The 25448-nt window shown below is 46.8% G+C and overlaps 1 pseudogene; it reads right to left on the reverse strand.

The window, feature by feature from the left end:
* Positions 1 to 25448, reverse strand: part of LOC139789242 (uncharacterized) — a 132006-nt pseudogene that overhangs the window by 84612 nt on the left and 21946 nt on the right.

Consider the following 25448-nt stretch of genomic DNA (forward strand, 5'->3'; position numbering starts at 1 on the left):
AGCTGCTCAGGGAAAGCCCTTCCTCTCCATTTCCAAGCACTACCTGAATATCATCAAACCTCTTTCCAAAGAAGTTAAAGAAATTAAAGCCAAGTGACTCACAGTTTTAAGTGACAAATCCAACACATGCACTAATAATGACGTGCCTGGCTTTACTTTTTGATAATTGTGTTTGAAGTTTAGAAAGCAAGACAAGGAAAAACCTACCCTGGTTGCAGGGCTGTAGCACTCCACTTGGATCTTATTATAAATCATCTATTACTTTTTTTTGTTTGTTTCACTTCCAGCAGCTTCTTCTAATAGATTTAGAGAAATCTGTCAATTTTCATGCTCCCTGGAATGTGATACAAATTACCCAACATGATGAATTTGTGTTTTACTGAGCTCTTAAGACGCTACATTGAATATTCACAGCTAATTCTTTCCTAGAAAATAGCCTTCAGAATTTAAAACAATTTTCAGTCTGTGCTCAGAATAGGATTTGGAAAAAGCCTGCATGGAAATCGATTTACTTCTCACATTAAGAAAGGAATCATTAGAGCATCTAGTGAGGCTTAAATTATGACTGCTGTATTGATAAAATTTGAAGTTGTGTTTCACAGCTACTTAATTTAAAGACCCATACCCCAAAATACTTCATGCAATATAAAGCATCATCCTCTTTTTAGGCTTTTCCTTACCAGGAAACACTTGCTGAGTTTGGATGCTCAAGTTTATTCTCTCAGAGATGCTTGCAAGCTGGTGGCAGAACCAGAAGAGAAATTTAAATATAAATATTCTGCTTTTGCCAAAATGGAGCAAGGTGGGCCCATCAGTGCTGGCTACATTTAATAACAGGGGCTAAGAGATTTCATAAGGTGAAATGAATAAATGAATTTCAAGCCTCACAGGGAAGCCAGCAGAGAACATGTTTAGGCATTTCATAATCCAACTAAATCAAATTAATCCAGCTGAGATTACTTTGAACCAGGAGTTTCAAGTTTGAACAGCAGATGTCCATAAACTAAGAGCATTTTGACCAAAAGCCAAGCCACTCATGAAACTACACTAGATGGTGTTGCCTCTGCCGAGGCGTGGCGACCTGGTTCAGGAGCGGCACGGCGGCCCACCCTCGGCCGCTCGGGCCATAAGCTCACAGACACCAGTGTGGCGGACAGCAAGATGGCGTTTATTAACTGGTTACACGGGGCTATATAGCCTCGGCTCACTGCGCCGCTTCTGCTTATGTCATAAACTGGGCGTTGCTAACTAACAAATGGGGGTTAAGTGACTTCATTGAGAGGAGGGTACGACACGTATGACACGTACTGCCTGTACAACACGTGACTGCCTGTACAACATGAGATCTTCCGATCGCCTGTCCCTAATTTCCCACATTTCCCCCCTCCCTCATGCTTAACTAAAAACGTATGAAGCATAAAGGTTGTAAAAGTGCAAAGGCTATTAAATGTAACGGCTATTAAAACTGATACATGGTAAAAACCGATAAGCGGTAAAAGGCAATGTAACATGTCCGCAACAAGCGTGCCTTAAAGCAATTGTTGGCGGCCAACAAATAAAATGTTAACTTTTTCCAAACGGTTTTTAACAAACAACACTAATTTGTTCAATATGCAAGGCCCAAAAATCAGCGTCAGGAGTATTATAGTAAGAGGGCCTATTAAAGTGGAAATAAGGGTGGTCAGCCATGGGGACTGATTGAACCATGACTTGAACCATCCCTTTTGAGCTTCCCTTTCACTCTTTCTCTGGGCTACCCTTTCTCTTAGTTCGGCCATCGAGTCTCGTACGACTCCAGTATGGTCTGCATAAAAACAATACTCTTCCTTCAAGGCGGCACACAGGTCTCCTTGCTGCACGAACAAGAGGTCTAATCCTCGCCTGTTCTGCAGGACAACTTCCGAAAGCAAGGAGAGGGATTTCTCTAAAAAGGAGATAGATTTCTTAATTCTCTGTAAGTCCTTGTCAATGGTCATCTGCAGCTGAGAAAGTCCTTGGTGTTGAGTCACAAGGGCCGAAACACCTGTGGCTGCACCCGTAGCTCCTAAACCGAGGAGCATTGCAATGGTTATGCCTGTTATTACTTCCCTTCTGTGGAGCCGGTTGGGTTCCTCTAAAAGGTGATACACTTCTTGGTGATACAGGACTCTAGGAACAATTAGAACTTGGACACAAAAATCAGCAGAGTTATCGAATTTATCAAGGAGTACACAGGGGCTTACTCCAGATTGCCGACAGACCCATATTCCTGATGTAGACGGGATCGCCCACTTATAGATCCCTTTTTTAGGCTTGATAAATTCAGTGCAGATATTGCCCATCTGCCTTGCTAAAGTTGCATTGCCGAAGCACTTGCCTTGGCCTGTGACCTGACTCAGGGTACTTCCTCTCCGGGGAGTGTCCCACCTGCACTGGTGTGGATTCTCAGCCATTGAATAGTTAAAAGGGACATTAAGGGCAACACCCTCATAAAAAGGGGGCTTTGCATTGTAGCATAACCAGCATGTTTTTGTGAGGTTCGGGTTAGATTGGTTCAACGATAAAAAGGTAGCATTCAATACATAAAAAAATGGATCGTAAGGAGTTGGTTTATCTAAAAGGCTGGATGGGAAGGGGGTAGAATTTAATAGTTGTGTATTAAGGGTAAAATTGGCACTAGTTGTGGTCTCCCTCTTGGGCCCACCTGCTGTAAGAATTAGATTGGGTCCGATTGATCAGGATACCGGCGGTAAGAGCCTGATAATTTGTATGTTCACCCAAATGTCGTGAAAAGCACGAGCAAACACCAACCACACCTTACCCGTGGCCCAGCTCTCATGGGTCGGCTGTAAAATCGTCGTTGTGTAGCTCGTACAATCATGTTTTCTCCCGTCTTGGGGTATGTATATTTGCTTGTCACTTCCGAATTTTGGTTCGCGACAGCCCTGGGGAGCGTACCTGACTTGCAGGAACTTATCAGGTTGCTGCGGTTGCCATCTATCGCTTGTCACGATAGTTTCACAACCCCAATACCCACAGTATCCGTACCCTGGATAGTTACAGTAATTCTTGCCTGGGTTGGAAGCAGGGCACCAATAGGTTTGGTATAGTGATTAATCTCCAAATTTAGGGAATCCTAGTTGTGGGGGAAAAATGTCCCTTAGCTTAAACTCAAAAGATGGGCTGCCCGGTGTGATGGTTTCCTTGATAGCGTTATCGCTCGAGAGATGGCGTAAGACCCACCTGAACGACTGGTGAGGGTAATGCCCTGCATTGGCCTGCCCTCTGCCAACAAACCCTAAAAGCAAGATCACACAGAGATACCCTTGTTGCTTGGATCTCACTGGTGTGGGATTCTCGGGAGCTGTTGGGATGTTCGATAGTTTGCCGCTTTCCTCAGGTACTGGGGTATACGAGTTACGGGGGCGTCCGAGGATCCAGTCCTGCAAATAAAACCTCACAATTCTCAGTAGTTCTACTCTGAAGGTCTGGTTTGATAGACTTAAGAGGACACCATTTGACTCTACCGTCTTTTTTAACCACTGCATACCCTTGCCCCGTGAGCACCAGTCTCCAGTCTCGTTCCCATCCCCCTAGTTCGTTTTTAACTATAACCTGTGGGCCTTCCTCTAGTGCTCAGGTGGCCCAGTGTCTCTGGGTGGGGCTGTTCGTCTCATCTCCCCTAGGGTATTGATTTAATGCTAGCAGAGCGGTTGCCAGTATGCGCGCTTGGTCTCTCGGGGGAATGAAATTAGTAAAACCCCCTGTTTTTGCCAATACCTCCAATTTGGCTTTCAGAGTTTGATTTGCTTGCTCAACAATGGCCTGCCCTGTGCTATTGTATGGGATGCCATGTACTAAAGTGATACCCCATTTTGAAACAAATGCTTGGATCGATTTTGAAACAAAATTCAGGCCGTTGTCTGTCTTGATCTGTTTTGGAACACCAAGCCACGCCATGGCCGTTAGCCAATGTTGGATGGTTGCTTTGGAGTCAGTTTTTTGATGTTGTGTGGCCACGATCACCTCGCTATATGTATCCACAGTCACTGCAAGCCATGCTCGGGGTCTAAGAAGCTGACATAATGTAAAGTCTGTTTGCCATATTTCTGCGGCCTTGAGGCCTCTGGGGTTGACGCCGCTAGACCACAGTGGTGATTTCTGGCAGTAGGGGCAAGTGGCGACGACATGTTTCGCATCCATGACTGAAATCCCGCATTTTTTCGCGAGTGCTTTAGCTCCAATATGAAGGGGCTCACGTAGTTGACGGGCATCTCTCAACGTCCACAATCCTCTTGCGGCGGCATCTGCCTTGTCGTTGCCGAATTGAAAGAATCCCTTAACTGGATTATGGCTGTTGACGTGGATGATAGATATGGTGCCTTTTCGCGAAGAAAGTGCCCCTTCAAGCACTGACACGCCGGGTCCAGACATGGCTAGGCAGAGCTTAGCCACAAATATAGAGTCGGTTACAATGTTGAGGTGCTCTTCTGGGAACAATCCACATGCTAGTACTACAGCGGCTGCTTCGAGTTGCTGGACTAAAGTGTAGGATCAGTTGTTTTGATGCATTGCCACTGTTCTCCTGACTGCCATACCGCTGCTGCGGTGGAGGTTAGCGAAGATGCGTCTGTGAAGACCGTGGGTCCTGCTCGTGGCCGGTCAATTATCTTTGGTGGGAGGTCGATGTCGACGATCGCAAGCAACTGAGTTTTGCTGCATAGCGAATCTCTCCTCCAAATCCAGCAAGGGCTATGGCTAGATGCTCTGATATTGTCGCTGACTGTGCGGAAAGTTGTTTGCAGAAGGGCAGATATATCTTGGCAGGTTCAATGCCCAAATGCCTTTGATGTAAACACTAAAAATACAAAATTATGTCTCTTGAATCAATCTTTTTTTTCCTTCTCCCTGCTATGTTGCAACATTTTGTCAATTAGCATATGTTTACCTCACCATATGCCTGACAGACACCTAAAAGATAAGAATGCTTATCAGGTCGTCTCCTGGTGCATGATGGAGACAATGAAGGTAGCAGGACACCCAAGAAGACTAAAAGATAAGGATGACTCATCTCCGGGAAGTCTGGAAATCTGTATGTATCAGGGACTTATGTAAAAAAGGGACCCCTTTTCTTTTCCTGTATAAAAATCGCTCAAAAAGAACCGAAAAGGTAGCCAGCAGCTCAAAGGAGCCAGCAGCTCAGAAGGACACGTGGAAGCCAGCTCCTGTGACTACAAACTCCAGCCAGCTCAGCGCAAAAAGGCGGCAAACAGCTCTAAAGGCCCAAGCGGAAAGCGGCGAGGCGGCTTTCTTCTAGACCCCCCCTCTCTCGGCACTTCGGCTTCAGCTACGGGACAGAGAAGCGGCAGGAGCAACAGACCCTACACACCCGACTGCAGCCAGAGGCCAAGGCCAGCGGACGGTGATAACACCTTAATTATCCTCCTTCTTTTCTCTTCTTAACGACTCTTCTCTCCAAAGTAACTAATTGTATAAATCCTAAATAAATCCTTTTAACTTGTTTAAATCATAAAGCCTGGTTATTTTTGTAAATTCACGCGTCGTCTATGAGTAGTGGCTGAAATTTCCTCACAAACAAAATATAAATAATAACTCGGATCGTAACAGCCTTAGGGCAAGTTTCCTGCCTTTCATGATAAGGCTGCTAAGACACTCAACTCCCGGGGAAAAAGCACGTGATGGTTTTCCTAAGACTACCCATTGTATCGGTTGGGCTTTGTCGGGGGGTCCTTGTGTTGCCCGTAGTCAAGACACAAACCAACAGAGTGTCAGTTTATGCGGTGCTTTATTCGGGGCCCGGGAAACCTGAGGACTAGCGTCCCAAGTCAGGATTCCAACGATCCCCGTTTTCGGTTCAGCTTTTATACCCTTTTACAATGAAGCCTTCGTGCGGAATTTCAGTTGCGAAACAGTTACATACATCATGCAGATAACAATAGAGAGACATCCACGAACCACAAATCTCTCATACTTTTTCAACTTAAGATATTGTTTTGACTGTCTCCCACCACCAACCCCCCCTTACATGCGTAATAACCCTTATCTTCAATGTCAGCTTACTTTTCTTCATGTTCTGTATGCTTGACTAATCCCCTTTGATAAGCTGTTCCCCTCTTCCCAGCACATTCCTTGTTGATAAACTGTTCCCCTCTTCTCAGCACATTAACACATTTCTTGCCAGTTTCCCGTGGCAACGTGGCCTGCCTGGCCACACGTAAAACATGCCATCGCACTAGTTACGGCAGAGTGAATGGCTGCCTGGATTGGAGCTAGATGTTCCTCTTTTGCGACATGCCTAATCATGTCCATGATACCTGACCCGGGTGGTAGTGACCGTAAGATGTCCTTAGTGGCTGAATTGCATTGTTGGCGCAAACACTCCGCTAACACAGGACCCTTTGCTTCCGAAGGTAGAGCTGAGGAATCAAGTGCTGCCTGGAGGCGGTCCACAAATTGTGTAAAACTTTCACTCTCACTTTGCTTCATAGTAGACCATGGTGATGGTCTAGCAATAACCTTAGAAGCAGAGCGAATAGCCTCTCTAGCGGCGCGGGTAGTTGTCATAACCTCATGGGCCCAAAGGCCCTCGGCCTGTGCCTGGGGAGTGATCATGGTTGGGTCTGTGCCCATTAGCCGCTGTATACTGGAACCATGCAGCGGGTGGTCTGCCCCAGTCACTAAGGCTAGTTGCTTTATGCAGTTGTCCTCCCATTCTTGTTTAAAAACGATCATCCCCGCCCCATCAAAAATTAGTCTGCAAGTTTGTTTAATGTCAAATGGGAGCATGTCATCTCCTCCAAAAACGCTATCGATGAGAGTGGAAACCATAGCCGAATTAATCCCTTTGTCCGTAATTGCTTTAACAATTGCTTGCACATCCTTAGGGTAGGTCCTCTGGTTTCCGCCTTGCCCTCCCACTCGGACCGGAAACGCTAGCGCGGCTGATGGGGCCCAATCGGCGCATGCTATTTTTATTTTCTTCCAGTCTGTAAGTGGAGTTCGTTCCTTTTCTAACTTCCCCTTAACCCAAGTAGGAGCATTGTGGTTACTAATCTTGTATACCCTCGCTTCCTCTTTGTCGGAGGCGGAGTCGGCTACAGACCACTTGTCAAACCATTCATCCCAGCTAGAGTCTGACTCGGGTCCGGAAGTCGGCTGACTGGATGCTTCCGGACTCCGGAACCTTTTCGTTTGGCTCCGACCCCTCCCCTTTCTCCTCGGATTAAGCCGCTCCTTCCCCCTAGGCTCACCCCACCTCCTGCTGGGGGAGGCTCTCTGGTTGGTCCTGATTTCCCGCCCAGGTCTCCTCCCTCTCTCCCGCTCACGCGCGTCTGCGCCATCTAGCGGACCTTCTCTGTTCCCGCATACCACATCCGCATGCCTCCCATCCTCCCGGGGTTCAGTGCCATTTTGTGGCGCATAAGGCGGGGGCCTTTCCCGGCCCCTCTCAGACCCCAAATCAATGGCAGCGTTCCTGGCCTCCTCCGCCAGCCCGTCCCAAAATGATTGCGCCTGCTCTCCTCCCCCAACAGGTGTGTCTGGGCCCAGGGGCTGCGGAGAGGGTCCTCGCGGCTGCAAATCCCTGCACTTGGCAAGACTGCAATCGTTTATAGTCTGTGTAGACGCCCCAATCCCCAGCCAGGGTGCGGCCAGCAAGCAGTCTTGCGCGGTTTTCCAAGTCTCTTGCTCTTGCTGAGCTTTTTGCAGAGCCTGTACGACTCTCCCCCCATGATTTAAGATTCCGCCCCGAACCCGAGGACATTGTTTCCTCGGCCAGAGCCTTAGTGCACTTGTCCCATATTTCTGGGTGGAGTATGTCCACTGGTCAGTCAATGACCCCAATTCGCAACAGCCTCAACACCGCGAGCGTAAAATCTTTTGGTTTACAATCGATACCCCATTGCTTATGAATCTGAGATACGACCTTCGCGAGAGCTTCCATCCTCTTCGCTGGTCCGGGAGCGTCCTCCCCGCCGAGCTGGTCCAGCCGCTTTGGCTGCCCTTCACCCGTCCAGGCGATTCCCGTTTCCCGGATAGTGTCCCGGGTTTCGGCACCTCTGCCTCTGTTGCCTCTGCTGAGGCGTGGCGACCTGGTTCAGGAACGGCACGGCGGCCCACCCTCGGCCGCTCGGGCCATAATCTCACAGACACCAGTGTGGTAGACAGCAAGATGGCATTTATTAACTGGTTACATGGGGCTATATAGCCTCGGCTCACTGCGCTGCTTCTGCTTACTTCATAAACTGGGCGTTGCTAACTAACAAACGGGGGTTAAGTGACTTCGCTGAGAGGAGGGTACGACACGTACTGCCCGTACAACACGCAACTGCCCGTACAACACGAGATCTTCCTATTGCCTGTCCCTAATTTCCCACAAGATGGCTACAAGACTACTGAGTGGTGATAACAGGCTGGGGCTAGTAAGATAACCTCTTCCTGGCCCAAATGTAACCTGAGGAACACATCTTCCTTTGGCCTGCAGAAACAGCAGTAGAAGAAAAAGGAATAAAATCAGAAACAAGGAACATAGGAAAAAGATCTGAAGTGGGAAACAAAGCATCCCACTACTAACCTGACCAAGTTTTTGAGCACCAAGACAATGTATCTCACACCACACCAAGAGCTGTGACTTCAGAGCTCAAAGTGAGTGGAACTGTGCTGACATATTTGCTAAGGCTGCCAGACAATTTGTATGAAGGTACTTGTCCTATCAGAAAGAAAAAAGAAAGCACCCCACATTAAATTGTTCTTTTAATACACAATAACACCTACTGCAGGAATCATTCAAAAGGCTGAGTAATACACCACAGAATCACAGAATGTCAGGAGTTGGAAGGGACCTCGTTGCTTTAAAGGATGTGGTCAAAAGCATAGAGCAGAAATTTAAAGTGTATGTACTTTGGGATGTTTTAAATATGCTTTTCTTAAAGCATACTTATAAAAGAATGATATGTGTATGTCTTCCTATCTTTAGCAATGCTGATTTACAATGAGGTCACAGGTGTAACATACTGAAAGACATTCTTCTCCTCTCCCTTCCTCTCTCCTTTTTATTGTCTTATCCTAAAATTTTCTGCTTCCTAACTCATCTCCCTATTAATTGTTTAAAGCATTATAGATATCCCACAACTATAATCACATGATACTTCAGATATCTTGTCCCCTTGTTAGCATCCCTGAAAGCATTTGAGCAGGTAGCAGCTCAAATGATGCCCCTGACAAAGTCCAGGCTTATCACAGAACCAAATTTATTCACTTATCCAATCCAGTATGGATTTATTTTCCTTATTCAGGTCTAAAATATTAATTTACATAACATAATCCTGTTGCGTGAGACGAATCTCGCCGTGGGCGCGAGCTCGGTTTGCGAGCAGAGTCAATCGAGCTAGTGTTGGTTCGGATTAGTATCAGTGAACTAACTTCGATCCGCCTGGCTCTGGGACCTGCTGGAACCACACCCTGCCGAACCCGGGCATGCGCCCCCTGGGCCAGCCCCAACTGGGCACAGGCAGGGTGAGCACCATCCGGCCCCTACACCTGCTGCCTACATTTCCCCCCTTTTTTTTTTTTTTTTTTTTTCTTTTTTTTTTTTAAGTTTTTATGGGGGAAAAGATGACAAATACGCGAAGATCTTAGTTGCGTGGTGCCTCGTTGTTCAGAGCCGGTGGTACTGGTCTGGTCGGGGCAGGGCGTGTCCATTTGCTGGGCACCCAGAGAGGCCCAGAGTCTGTGGATACACAGCTGTACCCTCTCCCGGTGAACAGCAATGGTCTTGGCCCCATCCATTGACCTGTTGTTGGTTCTTTGTAATAAATTTGGACTTCAGGCATGCTGATGACTTTCTGCGACGAGTAATGTAGAAGGACGGGTGGCTCTTGGGAGTCGCGGCTTAGGCTCAGAAAATTTAGAGTGAAGAGCGCTTTACTAAGCTGCGTCTGTGGGTCCATATTTTCGCTGTCTTTTTGTTTCTGTAGGTATGTCTTCAGGGTGCGATTGGCTCTTTCTACAATCGCTTGCCCTGTAGACGAATGGGGGATTCCTGTGATATGTTTCACTCCCCAGGTAGCGAAAAATTGCTTGAGCTTTGCACCTGTGTAGGCCGGCGCGTTGTCTGTTTTTATTACCTGAGGGATCCCCATGACAGCGAAACAGTTGGTCAGATGACGGACCACGTGTAGCGCCTTCTCCCCCATCTGAGCTGTTGCCCAAAGCATGCCTGAGAAGGTGTCAATTGTAACATGGACATATTTCAGTCTTCCGAATTCCGGGACGTGTGTTACGTCCATCTGCCAGATTTCTCCGGCTTGAAGCCCGCGTGGATTCACACCCATTCCCAGGGTAGGGCCGAACTGGGCGCACTGGGGGCAGGCTTTAACGATGCCTTTTGCCTCCTCCCAAGTGATGTTGAACGTGCGCTTCAAGGCCCTAGCGCTCTGATGAAATAGAGAATGGCTGTTCTGGGCTTTGGAGAATTCGGTAACTGGGTTTTGTAAACCTAAGCTGACTAGAGAGTCAGCTTTGGCATTCCCTTCCCCCAGGCCTAGCGCTGTCTTGTGGCTACGGATATGAATAATGCAGCATGGCTGTGTTCGAATTCTCAGCGCACGCTGCAATGATAGGAAGAGTTCCTGTAGCCTTTTGTTGGGCACTGGCTTAATGAGGGCATCCTCGATACGGTTCGCGACTCCGACTGCATAAGCCTTTTGTTGGGCACTGGCTTAATGAGGGCATCCTCGATACGGTTCGCGACTCCGACTGCATATTGGGAGTCGGAGATGATGTTAACGGGAACTTGCTGCCACTGCGTCAGGGCCCAGATGATCGCGAGCAGTTCCAGGGTTTGTAGATTGTCCTCGGAGGTGCCTGAAATCAGATGCTGTTTCCACTGGCCTTTGTCCTTCCATACACAGGCAGCCATTCTGGATCTTTGTCCAGCGTCTGTGAATACTGTTATACCGGGCACTGGGCGCTCCGAAACGATCGGTTGCTCGAGCCAATGGAACTGGCTGATAGCTTGTAATCGCTGATGTTTTGGGCCATCATGACGCACCTCGCCGGGATAACCAAGTAGGGCGAGCTGTAGAGGCTCGGAGTGTTGTAGCATCCAGTCAAAATCGGTGGTTTTGATTGGGATGTTGATCCACTCCGGTTCTTGGCCGTCTACTTCCAGACAGCGCTGGCGTCCCTTCCGTATGAGGAATGCTATTACCTCGGTCTTTTGCCATATGCCCTTCTGAGGCATATGGGGAGGGAACAGCCATTCTAAAATAGCTATAGACTCTGATCTTGTAGAGTCTCGGTTATAAGTCAGATTGAGTTTGCGTTCCCCAGGTATTCTTTTGTTCGTGAAGTCCTGCATGAGTAAAGCGAAGGGGAATGAGGGGTGGTTACATACCCACACTCCGATGGGGTGGGTGGCGTCTCGCCGATCCGCATAGCCGGTTGTCAGATTGTGGACGACCTGCTTCAAGGCGTTGGAGTGGTCCTCGGTCCAGTCCACAGGTGCCCCTGGATGTGTACCCCGTAATAAGGACAAAAAGGGGTGGATGTCTGCATTGGTGAGACCTATAATGGGTCTAACCCATTGTAGTTCGCCCACTAGTTTTTGGGCATCATTCAGTGTTTTAACTGAATGGACTACTTCTAATTTTTGAGGTCTCACCATAGCATCAGTTACCTTCCACCCTAGGTAGCTCCAGGGTGACTTCATTTGAATTTTTTCCAGAGCTACGATTAGTCCCTCGGTCTCGAGGTGGTCGGTCAAGACCTGGCCGATGTTTTCGGGGAATGGGGCTTGCTGGCAAAATAAGATGTCGTCCATATAATGATAAATTATCGTATCCGGCATTGCTTTTCTAATTGGCGCGAGCGCCCGTGCCACATACGATTGGCATATGGTCGGGGAGTTTCTCATTCCCTGTGGCAGTACCACCCACTCATATCGCTTCGCTGGTTCACTTTTGTTAACTGATGGGACCGTGAACGCGAAGCGAGCAGTATCTTCACGATTTTAGGGGATATTGAAAAAACAGTCCTTTAAATCCATGACCAGAAGATGCCAGTCTCTAGGTAGCATGGTAAGCGGGGGCAGCCCAGGTTGGAGGGCGCCCATTGGCCACATCTGGTCATTAATTTTTCTCAGATCTTGTATCAATCTCCACTTGCCTGACTTTTTTGGAACCACGAAGATGGGTGTGTTCCATGGGCTCACGGATGGCTGGACGTGTCCAGCGTCTAGCTGTTCTTTTATCAGGCGATTTGCTATGTCTAGCCGCTCCTTGGAAAGGGGCCACTGCTCTACCCAGACAGGGGTGTCCGACTTCCAGTGGAGTCTGGGGGTCAGCGGCATGTCAGCAGTGGCCCTTATTGAAAATTTTGGGAGGGTTGGGTGGGTTCAGGGATAGTGAGGATGGCCCCTATCTGGCTCATCACGTCCCGACCGACCAACCCCCCAAGCTGACCGGGCAAGGGTAACACATATGGTCTCACAGTTACCACTTGCCCTTCTGGAAATTTAATTTGTACTGGTTGGTGCGCTTGCAAGGGGGTGGAACCGCCACCTATCCCCTGAACGGCATCAGAAACTGCAATAAGCTTCCATTTTCGAGGCCAGATATTCTTACTGATGATTGTGACGTCGGCTCCTTTATCTAGCATTACAGGGAGGGTTTTTACCTCTTTGCCGATCGCCATCTGTATGTTTATAATCGGCCTTGTTCTCATCTGTTGCGCCAGGGTTACCAAGGTGTCTCCAGATGAGCCAAAGGCCTGATCGCCTCTCTCTGTTTTAACGTTCTTTCCTAGGTCTAATTTTGGGAGTGGGACTAGCTGTGCTAATCGGGTCCCTGCCTTAATTACTAGGGGGGGATTTAGTGTAAAACACATTATCTTTATTTCCCCCGTGGAGTCGGCGTCTATAACCCCTGGGAGCACTACTAGTCCTGCCAGTCCTGAGGAAGAACGTCCTACTAAAAGTGCACCAACGTTAGAATTTTCATGGATTACCGGTCCGTACACGTTTGTTGGTATTGTGTGGACAGCCGTGGTCAGCAGCGTGGTGTCTATCGCAGATTGTAAATCGATGCCGAGGCTTCCCCGGGTTGCTGGGGCGGGGAGCCGGCATACAGCGTTGGCCCGTGTCCTGGTTTGGGCCAGGATAAAGGTGATTTTTCTGAGTTTCTTGTAGATGGTTGAACTTGCTGAGGTTGACAGCAAGTTTCTCAAATGGAGTATTCCATCCCATGTGCATCATCCTCGGTATGGAGTTGGGGGATCACGAGGACCGAGCCACACCCTTACCAGCTGATCGGCTTCACCTGAGATCACCAGCAGAAGTGCTGGGTACCACCCCCCTTAACAGCTAATTGGTCTCACCTGTAGCACTATAAAAGACCAGCAGAAGCTCCTGGCTGCCTCCCTGGCTGGCTGCTTGTGTCCCTGCTTGCTGGCCTGCCTGGTTGCCTCCCTGGCTGGCTGCCTGCTGCCCTGCCCGCTGCCCTGCCCGGTTGCTTGCCTGCCTGCCCGCCTGTGTTCCTGCCTCCTGTGTGTCCAGCCTGGACTTTCCCAGGGCTGCCCTGCAGCCTTGGTTTGCGTGAGGATTGTTGGGGGGAAAGGGGGAAGGAATCTGATATTCATTCTCCTGTATATTTGTATATATATATATATATAGCATTTTTCTTTTTTTTTCCTATTTACCATTATTGTTTCATTAAAGTTGATTGGTTTAGCCTCCAACCCATAAGTCTCTCTCCCTTATTCTCTCTCCTTTCTTATCAAGGAGGAGAGAGAGATTAATAGAGAGCATCTGTCACCCGGTTTAATCGCCGGGCCAGTGTTAAACCGTGACAGCCCGGCTACTTGTATCCCGGCGTGGGGGCCCCTCGCGCTGTCCCTGCCGTTTTTTTGGTACCAGCAGGCTGCGTTGTTGTGTGTCGCTTGCTGACAGCGATTACACCAGACGACTGCAGAGCAGTTTCGCCAGGTGTGTCCCCTTGCGTGGCATCACAAACAGACCGGGCTGGACTGCCTCTGTCTGTTTGGGCGATTTCGGCGGTTTTGACGGCCACGTCCTCCGTTATTGCACAGTTTTTGTACTACCGCCGCGAGGAGCTGATGGGTTGGCTCCAATGCGGCGGCGAAAGCACCAGCCATTCCCTGGTGCTGCTGGTGCTGAGACGCCCTGGCGGCAACGTCCAGCATTTCTGATACTGGCGCCGTTTTCGGCAGTGTCGAGAAGAGGGCTTTTGATCTGGGATTTGCATTCTCGAATGCCAGTAGTTTAAACATAGATTCACGCTGCTCTATCGTCAGGTCTGATTGAGCCGTGACAGATTGCCACAGTCGATCGACAAAATTTTGGTAGGGTTCGTTCAACCCTTGCTTTACATTGGTAAATGATGGTACTGGGTGCGGTTCTGGTACTGCGTAAAATGCCTGACGTGCCAGTCTTGCCGCGGCGTGGTGGAGCTCGCGCGGGTATTGCAGCAGAAGATCGATCTCTGCAAAGTGCCCGGAGCTGGTGAGCATCTCCGCTGTGACGCCCGCTAGCGGATCTCCGGGTGCCCTGTCGCTGTTAACTTCCGCCGCGGCGAGGCGTTCCCACTCCCTTAACCGGATGATTTGTTGGGAGGGGGTTAGTAGGTACTGACTTAGACTGCGACAGTCATATGGGCTGTTTACATTGGAGGTGAACAGCCAGTCCAGGATGGCCCGGCCGCTCTCCGACCTCAGCCCCTGTTCTTTGATTATCTGCCTCGCCTGCTGCAGGGTTTTCCATGAGTGTTGTTCAAACACCGGCTGTCCATTAGCGCCCTGCAGCACGGGGCACGCCACAGTGGTGGGCTCCCACTCGCCCTCCAGAATGGCATCCCGGATGATGCCAGACCAGCGCCCTGGGCGACCGGTAGTAGCGCCCCGGGCGTTTTGAAGTTGCCGCGGCGGGGTCGGGACATCATCCTCGTCGTCCGTCAGGGTGGGTGGGTTCCTGTACTGCTGAAAAGCTGGGTGATGTTCGACATCCCGCTTCTCTATTAGTTGCATGGCCCGAGTGACCTGGTCTTGCAGGGCCGATATCTTGTTTTCCAGCGCAGATACTGCCTCTGGTTGAGGGGCTGCTTTTTTCTCTGCAGCCTTCTGTGAGGCCGGGGGCGGCGGCAGGGGTAACTCTCCGCGGCAGCCGGAGGTGCTGCAAGCCGCGGTTTCCGCCCCATCATTTTTCGGTGTTTCGACTTCCGGGCCGATATCCGATAGGAGTTCGGTCATGGTTTGGTGGGGCTTCCCAGACATGCCCTTTATGGCAGGCTTGCCACTGGTCAGCCCCAGACATACTTGCTCGTTTTTTCCTTCCTCCAGGGGTGGCGCCGAGGGGGTCACGGCTGGCGCTCTCTCGGGCTCCTCCCCCTCGGAGGGTGGTGCCGAGGGGGTCACGGCTGGCGCTCTCTCGGCCTCCTCCCCCTCGAAGGGTGGTGCCGAGAGGGTTGCAGCAGGCATTTCCTTCAGGGGAAATGCCTCGGTCTTTCGTAATGGAGCCGCGGCGGTGACAATTGCCACTTCTATTTCGGCTTTCATAAGAGCTAATAGATTGCAAACGACCCGCCAGGTGTTGTCCGCACCAATAATGTCGCCGTTGGTCTCCTTATAGTGGAGACTTGCCAGCAGATTATACACCTCCCCCCAGAGGTCCCAGGCGGTCTCAGGACTCGGGTAGCGGAGGGATTCCTGCCTTTCCGCCTGGGCTACAATCTGCTCAGCAACGGTGGTGCCGGTAGGTTTGCTTGTATAGGATCCCATCATCGGTTTTACTGATGTCGATGTCGAAGAGAAGAAAAGGTCTCTCTTACCCGAATCTTTCGGGGTATTGAACGGTCTGTGGAGAAGGGTCACTTTCGGACGAAACGCTCAGGGAGACGGTTTAGACCGAAATTGTTGCCCGCATTCTCCACCAGATGTTACGTGAGACGAATCTCGCTGTGGGCGCGAGCTCGGTTCGCGAACAGAGTCAATCGAGCTAGTGTTGGTTCGGGTTAGTCTCAGAGAGCTAACTTCGGTCCGCCTGGCTCTGTAGCCTCTTCCGGAAAACCACACCTCTTCCGGGGCCATCACCCGGCAAGTCCTGGCACCTGCTGCCTACAAATCCACATGCAAGAGCTGCAGGTAACTCACCCTCATCCGGGTCATGTTGTACTGGATGGTTCTTATCACCACCAGAATCAGGAGATTCCCAAGTGAGATCTCTGTTAAGACACGCTCAGCATACCAAGTATTATTTTTCAATATCTGGAAAAGAAAAAAACCCCAAAACTGACTAATAAAGTTCTGAAGCACCTAGGTCTGCATAAGAACACAGTACCACAGTGCGTCATCTGGACTCTCATGTCCCTTAAGATCGGTAAATTGGTTTCCAGCCTCAAGTGTCACCAAAACATATTGGATTCTAAAGCAACAATAAATAATAATAAAAAAATAAATAAAAAAGAGACCTCTGCAGTATTATCAACCAGTAGATATCATCAACCTTATTCTAAGTCACAGGGAAACACACTAAGTGAGAAAGGTGAGTAAATCTGGCAATTCCCTGCTTTCTAAGCCCCATGCCACCCCACTCCTATATTCTCCTGGATCATACCCTTTACAAAGTCTCCAGTTCCACCCCAGACACCTGAGTCATGCTGCCAATTCCTTCCCATTTTCCCTCATTACAAGTTGGGCAAGAGGTAGCATGCAGGAGCTCCAAGTGATGGGCAAGAGCACACATGCTAAAGGTCGCGAGACAGAAGAACAGCTCAACTGCTGACTTCACACCAGAGCCTTTCTCTTGCCAGATGTGAGGTTTCTTCCTTCAAAAGGTTAGAAAAAGTCAAGAGTAAGAGCTTTGTATCTTCTAGTGCTCTCCACAACCAGGGGGGATGAAGTCTGCTACTGTTTCCCATCCCTGGCAGTGTCTCAGGCCAGGTTGGATGGGGCTTTGAGCAACCTGGGCTGGTGGGAGGTGTCCCTGACCATGGACAGGGGCTTGGAACTGGATGAGCTTTAAGGTCCCTTACAACCCAAACCAGCCAGGGGTTCTATGATATGATTCTGAGTTTAATGCAGAAGGAGAATCAATCCACTATTTCCTCTTACAATATTCAGCTGACCAACCCGGAGCAATACAGCAAATAAAGCAGAAAACAGGAATTGCCCTAAAAACATGGAGAAGATCCTCTATCAATTCAGGGTTATTTCGGGTCAAAAAGCTTGCTTAAAGAGGATTAAGTTATCACTTTGCATAATTCCATCTCTGGTGTATGAAGTTACATTGAAAGTTCACATTCACTGAAGGTAGTACAGGTGTCTTAAAAAAATCCAAACTTTATCATCAACCTCACTGATCAACTTTATTAATGAACGTCTTCTCTCCAAAAGTTCCACAAGCCCACTTCTGACTATATCCCTTCTTCCAACCTCTCCTTTGGATGAGTGAATGGAATTGTCACCCTTGTTTTGTCATTCCTGCTTTTTGAATTCCCTCTTCCACCCACTAATGATCTTGATCAACAAAACCTTCTTCCTTTAAGAAAGAGGATGGAGAAGCAGTAACCAATTTCCTATGAGGACACTGAGAGAGTTGGCCACTCAATGACTTGGAGAAGACAAAAGGAAAGTGTCCTGGTTTGGGCCAGGATAAAGGTGATTTTCTGTCTTGCACTTTTGCTTTCAGCTAAGTCTCTTGTAAGTAGTTGCACTTGCTGAAATTAACAGCAAGTTTCTCAGACAGTGTCTGCTTCTAGGACTGATAACACTTGATGTTTATAGCTACTGCTAGAGACTGGTATGCAGAGCCAAGGACACTGCTCGGCTCTGAGGAACATTTTACCCTCCAGAAGAAGTAAAGAGGTCCCACCTGCAGCCCTCCTTTGGGGAGGACAGGACAAGATAGATGCCAGAATTGACCAGAGTATTCCATCCCATACACGTCATACTCAGTATAAATTTGAGGGATCACAAGGGTCAAGCCAGCTTCCTGCACTTCCTGACCTTCTTGCTACCCTTTCTTTGCCCGTTCCCTGTTTTGCTTCAGCATCCTGGGGGGATTCCATCTGTTCGTCTGCCTGTGGTCCTGATCCGTGCCAGCCCATATCTGTGTGTTCCTGCCTCCAGCTCCTGACTGCTGCCGACTCCAGGAGTCCAGCCTGGACTTTCCCAGGGCTGCCCTGCAGCCTTGGTGGTGACGTGAGAGTTATTGGAGGAAAGAGGGGAGGAACGTGGTATCAATTTTCCCGTATATTTGTATATATTTAGTAATTTTTCCTATTTATCATTACTGTTTCATTAAAGTTGTGTAGTTTAGTTTCCAACCCATAAGTCTCTCTCCCTTATTCTCTCTCCTTTCTTTATCAGGGAGGAGAGAGGGATTAATAGAGAGCATCTGTTACTCGGTTTAATTGCCAGGCCAGTGTTAAACCGTGACAGAAAGACAATGCTGTCCTTCAGAATCTAAAACCTGACACGACAAATGATGCAGTCACTTGGTTGCCTATGACTAACAGAGCACAGAATGGGATTCAAAAAGGTCACCCCAAATTTTTAATTCCATTTGAAACCCTGCATATTATATATTTAAGAGACTCAGCAGTTATGGTCATGCACACTGCTCCACTCAAAGGCAGTATGTTAAGATTTGAGAAATAAACAGGACACCAAGAGCTATTTTACTTACACAGCTTCTTCCATGCAACCCGGGACCTGGACCTGTGAAAAACTTTTGGAATTACACTTATATTCATTTATATATATATGTATTCGTTATTACTTGAGCTTAGAAACAGAAAATACTGTATTAACTTTGAAACCTCTATCATCAGTCATTAAGTCTGAGTTTTGTTTCCCCACAGTATTACACATGCTGAACTCATTGAAATATCAACTGGATTTGTTTCATAGCTTGCATGGAAATTATAAATCACAGAATTGTACTGGAAGTGGAAAGAAGGAAGTTATCCCATCCTCTTGCCAAAACACCATTGGTCTTTAGAGCCCAGACTGAAAGGAAAATATAGGAAAAAATTACTATTTGTTTAGTCCTCTTTTATCTGATTCAAGCAATCAACTGTCCCCTAGGTGGGTTATTCCAGATGTCTTGGGTTGGTGCAGGGTGTTTTGGAAGCTGAGAGGCCACAGGGGTGGCTCCTGTGAGAAGCTGCTGAAAGCTCTCCTGGTTCCAACCCTGGTCCTGTCCGTGCCTCTGCCAGTGACATAGTGAAGAAAGGGGAAAGGAAACTGCAAAAATATAAAAAAAATGAGACCTGCAGAGGAGAGAGGAGAAGGTGAGAGCAATGTCAGAGCAAAGCCCGTGGCAGAGGAGGTGACTGTTCCCGCAGCAGACAGGACTCTGAGCAGCCTGGGATGGAGCAGTTCCTGAGGGACTGCACCCCATGGGAGGGACTCATGTCCCAGGGGTTCCTGAAGGACTCTCCTGTCAGCCTTGGAGCGGGGGAAGAACGTGAGGAGTCCTCCCTGAGGAGGAAAAGGGTCAGAAACACTGTGTGGGGAACTGACCCTGAACCCTTCCTGTGCCCTAAGGGGAGGCGGCAACGAACTGATCCACGTCTGGGGAGAAGGTATCTGTATACGTTTTCTTTTTCTCCATGTAGATTAAATTAGATTTTTTTCTTCTTCCCAAGTTTTTTTTTTGTCTGTTACTGTAACCGGGGAATGGAGATCTCCCTGTCCTTGTCTGGATTCAGGAGCCTTTGGGTGGATTCAAGGGTTGGACTTGATGATCTCTGAGGTCCCTTCCAACCCAGCCAATTCTATGATTCTATGATTCTATGATTTTCTCCTCCTGTGTGGGAAACTGACCCTGAATTCCCCCTGTGCCCTGAGGGGAGGCGGCAGCAAAGTGCCCGGGAAGAAAGGGGTGGGGAGGGGTATCTGTCCATGTTTTCTCTTTCTCCTTGCAGATTACATTAGATTTTTTTCTCCTTCCCAAATTTTTTGCCTGTTACTGTAATTGGGGAATGCCAACCTCCCTGTCCTTGTCTGGATTCAGGAGCCTTTGGGTGGGTTTTCTCCTCCCTGTCCCACAGTGGGGGTGAGCAGAGGCCAGATTAGTACCACGACCCCAGAACTCACCCATCCCTATGGTGACCACGACCACCCTGGGGTGCATCAACCATGGCACTGCCAGCAGGTCAAGGGAGGTGACCGTCCTGCTTCACTCTGCACTGGTGAGGCCCCATCTTGAGCACCTAGTTTGGGGGTTCAGAGGAAACATTAAAACATCTTAAATTTCAAAATCACCTCCCTGAAGCCAGTGCCACAATCTGGGCCATCTCATTAATAGATAAAATTTAGAAAGGGGAAAAAAAGAAAACCAGAAAGCTCAGACCTACACAGTAAGAATAATTTTTAAAAACAAATAAAAATTAAAATGTTTTGATTAATTACTCTTTTTAACATCAGGCTCCTGGACTCTCAGGGTGCAAGAATTGCAGATATTTCTTAACACAGTAAAAGTAAACAGTTCAATTGTGATTTACCATCTATTTACTACAGCGTAAAGTACTACAGTAGCACTACAGGTAACAGCTACATAAAGTACTGCCTGATGTTATTTTCACATCCCATGTCATTTTACTTACAGCTTCATAAATCAGAGAAGAAAAAAATCACAACTACTTGTCCCCTTTAGGGAATTCTCACATTTGCTTTGTTGTTACTACTATTATTAGTGAAAGAAATTGAGCTCTACGTGCATCCAGGGACCTCACTGCATTAAAGCCAATTACAGGAACAAGACCTATGGGGTTTTGATCACATTTTCCAAGCAGCTAAGACCACATTAATTTTAAACAAACAAAAAAATGCTTCAGCAGTCAAAAAGTTTCTGTGGCTTCCTGAGCTCTTTACCAGCCAGTGTAATCACAAGTTTTATAAATCTGTACTTACTAAAATTAAATTTAAAAATCAATAAATAAACGTGGGTTAAATCCCATAAAGAAAAATAGCCCAGGAATGGACTGTACAGTCATGATTCTTATAAGAATAGTACACATGTTACACAGGGGCAGAGAGAAAAACAGGTTGACTTAAAATATAGAAAATCCTTTTTCTCTTCATCCTTCAGCCAAGTAAAGGGGAAAAAAAAATAAAATCTTGCTGTAACTATTAACATTTGATAAATGTTTGCAGCAAGTAATCATGTCATTCCAGTTATGTAACTGGCACTAGATGAACACATTTTATGGAAATATCTTACAGTTTTCTGACTCCATTCATTTTGCTGCCCTCTAACACCCTCTCAGCCTTTAGGAGATGTGGACTTAAAATTTAAGAGAATGTAAAACTCATTTCTTACTTTATGCTGCTGGTTTTGAGTAGTAACTTGGTCATTCATACCTAGAAATATCCATTCAAATGATTTGAAAAGATTTAAGAGGGAAAATGATTTTTCAGTGTGATTTCAAATTCTTTTGCCACAAAGTGGGACACTAAGTACACTTATTCAATAATTTCTATTCTACCATTGGATCTGTAGGAACCCACCACCTGTAAATCCATTCCTCAACAGCTCACAATACAAAAGTCAATGATCTCATTTGTATCTTCATACCCACAACCCCCTCCTAAACTTCAGGAAGAGAAGAAATATGTTGATCAAGGAGATAATTTTTATATTTGACAAATATAACAGACTGTGGGGTTTCTATAGATGAGGAATCCTTTTCTTAAGGAATATTTAAGAACTGGTATCACAGTCATCAACCCTCTTGCCTATATTAGAGTTTATTTTGGTGACTTTTGGAGAGCACTGTTGAAGGTTTCAAGAAGGGGCAACCTCTTTTCTCCTTCACTGCATCCAACCCATCCACGTCCCACCAAGATTAAGAGCAGAGAGCAAGAAAAAACCTTCAAATTCCCTAAGAAAAGCACTGCAAGGGTGGGAAAACATTCTGCTTAGCCTCCAGGTTCACTCTCTCCTCCAGCATAAACATCCCCCCATCCATCAATGCATGGAGGAAAGAGTAAAGGAAAGAACAGCAAGGAGGAAGAGGAGGAAGAACTGAGGCTATTCCCCATCTGTCCTCTGCAGTGCCCTAGCACTCCATTGGCTTTTGATGGTCAAAGTTTCCATTTTCACAGGGGGTTCCTGCAGTAGGTTTGAGAGGAGAAGATCACATGGACAGGTCTGCAGGTTCAGGCACTTCACAGCTACTTCTCACTATATAGCCAAGAAGCAAATCTGGCCACAAAATGTTATTTATAAATTTATGCTCCCCACAAGACACCTGGCAGTGGCAAAACACAAGCACTGAGTAAAAGAAAGAAGCAGTTAATGTAAAACCTGAATGAAAATGAAAATAATCAATAGAGAAGAAGATGGAAGAAGCAAAGGAAGAACTGAAAAAAACAGGCCAGGGTAAAAGGAACAAGGTATTCTCTAGCACAGATGGTAGTAACCAGCATAGGTAGTAAAAATTTGGATCATATTATATGGAGAACATAAAATAGATATTAAACTAGCAGAAAGACAGGAAAAGAAATGCCAAGTAAGGAAGTAACATTCAGCCTGGAAAATAAAATTCCTATTAAAAGCTCCTCTCAGATGCATAAAACTGGTTGAGCAAAGTTTTTCAAGAGAAACAAAGAAGGTTTTCTCTTTTTTTTTTTCAAGCCACATCACTTCCAGGGCAGACACTCAGCATCTCTGAGGCAGCCAACCTGGCTACAACTATTTTAATTTGCAACAGGCAACACCAAAAAAGACAGGGAAAAAAAGGCTACATGCAGTATCTCTACGAGAGGAGAATTTTGGGTTAGTCCTTAAGAAATATGGATATGCCATCAACTTTGGGTGACCACAGCCTCTGCTGAGGAAACATCTACAGATGTTTCAAAAGAAGTATTCAAAAGAATTATCTCTACTCAAAATATCTCTTCCAAATTAGTATTGGAACACTTTAGAGCTGAAGGATTATTTACCAAAAGAACAACTCACCACTTCATGGATGGACCTGTTGAAGCCATCATCCTCTGTCAGGATCAGCAGAATGAAAAGAGATGTAAATGTGGTGGGGATTCCTTTCTTCCACATGATACAGAATTTCAAGAATTGGCAGAACCTTTCAGGAAGGAAAAAAACCCTTTGTGTTACTTAAGTCTTCCAAACACCTCAGACAAAGAGAGGAGACTCCAAACCTCCTGTGTGTCACCCTGCCCTTAGGAATATCACACCAAGTTCTCCCTCTTGAAATAACCACCCCTAAAGAGTGACACCTTCCATCTGTTTCATGCTGCCTCCACTGGAGTCTAAAGATATTCTTTCCTGTGGTCAGACATGGAATTTCAATTCCTAATAAATGACATTGCCAGCCATACCAGTTACCAAAGGCTCTGAAAAGCTTTATTTCCACTCTAGACTATGGGAAAAGAAAAAAGTTCAACGAGATCTTCACACATCTTCAGAAGCCTGATCTGAAAGGACTTTCCTCATCAAAAATTGGAGCTGAGGTGCACAAAGGCATTTTGGAGATCTGAAACTCAAATCCCCTTTTGGTGCATGGAGATAATCACAGAAAAGAATCAGTTTGGGGAAGGTTAAGACTAGAAAAGACCCAGTTTTCCAATTCTGGATGATAGGCAGCCAAAGAGAATTGCCATTAGGATGAGAGTTCAGCCTGAGGCCTTGCAACATTTCCATCAGGATGAAGAGCAAAAGCCAAAGTCTTGCAAATGAGATTTCATTGCAATAGCAAGCATACCTGAATGCTAGACTAAAGTTAATCCAGATGCAAATGTTGTCTCTCTACCAACTGAAAATTAGCTTTCCACTGCCTCAGTACAACGTGGCTTCCCCAAGCTTCAGAAACAGGCCTCAATCACAAAATACCCCGGATAAAAAGGGAACTGGAAAAAAGAAAAAAATCACAGTTCCAAGATAGCAGCTGAGATGAAGAACATGTTCCAGAAAGCTTCTAGACACCTAAAGATTTGCTGTTTTTCCAAACAGGCTGAGAGCAGCAGGATGAATCATGTGAAACCTACTCTGATGAGCAGGCAGGACACCAAGTGCTTCACAAGGCTCTGAAGTTACCAGAATGTTCTCTTACCATCAATCAGTCCCAAAACAGTTGGAACGTATTAAACCACACAACAGTTTCTATTAAAACCAGAGATCGATGTAAATGCTGCAGGCCACAAAACTTCTTTTGACAGATGCTTCGGGCAGGGTCAAGACAGCACTGCAAGAAAAGCAGAGGGCAGAAATATTTACTTGTTGCAAACACCCTTCACAGAATGGTTTGGGTTGGAAAGGACCCAAAAGCTCATCCACTTCCCACCCCCTGCCATGGTCATGGACACCTCCCCCCATCCCAGGTTGCTCCAAGCAACCTGCCCGCAGCAGTCTTGGGATCAAAGACCAAATTGTCCTAGAATATCTACTTAGAATATAGCAACAGACCCTGGAACCATTGCAGGCCAGGTTGGACAGGGCTCTGAGCAACCTGATGGAGTCAAAGATGTCCCTGGCTTTAAAGGTCCCTTCCAACCCAAAGCATTCTGTGATTCTATATAGCAGGTAGCAACATAAAACTACCAAAGAATTTCATTTACAACTTGACTTTGCAAGGAGAACACAAAAAGACTTCCTGAAGGTAACCACTGGGACCACTTCTGAGTTTTGAATATGTCTCCCCAATACATGTGTAGTCCTTCAGAATGACCCAACACAACTCCTCTGTTAATTTTTAGGCCAAAAAATTAGGTGTCATGAATATTAAGACAAACTGCCATTGAAAAAAATGTCTTCATGCTCTGGAGTGCCCCAAGTCCTAAGTGTTTCTCCAAACTATATTAAAAAAAGGGCACCTTGATCCTGATACTGACACATTCCCATTGGAAACTAATTTTACCAAGATTTCTGAGTAGATACTCAATCCCTCTCACTCTGAGGAGTGATTTGTCTCCCCAGATCACTGCATCCAGTCTTCCTGCCCTAAAAACATCTCAGAAGTTCCTGAAAGGCCTTTCCCTTTTCATTCCCCTCACTACATTTTCCTTTCCAGGCTTTTTTCAGTCTTCTCTCCCTCTCCATACCTGAGCAACCTCAAGGACACAAGCAACAACTCTCTCTGCCTGCCATTTCCACCTGAAAACAGAACCAGGTCACACAGTTTCTGTAACCCTTCCTCCCCTGAACAGTTTTTCCTTTGCATACAGATGGCTGAGGGACACACTATTTTAGGATGAGTATTTCAGTTCTCAGAACAAATTCTATTTGAAGAGCCCCCATTGAAATAAGAAAGAAGATGAAATAAAATTTTGACTTCTATTAAAATTCAACCTCAAATTGTAAATAAACTGCATTTTTACACCTGCATGTCATTCCCACACATTAAAACTTACCCATACTGTTACACACCAGGACTGTCCAGCCATGTACTGAGAAAATAACCACTTCAAATCAC

Source organism: Heliangelus exortis, chromosome W (genome assembly GCF_036169615.1).
Source record: "Heliangelus exortis chromosome W, bHelExo1.hap1, whole genome shotgun sequence".
In the NCBI taxonomy this organism is placed as follows: Eukaryota; Metazoa; Chordata; class Aves; order Apodiformes; family Trochilidae; genus Heliangelus; species Heliangelus exortis.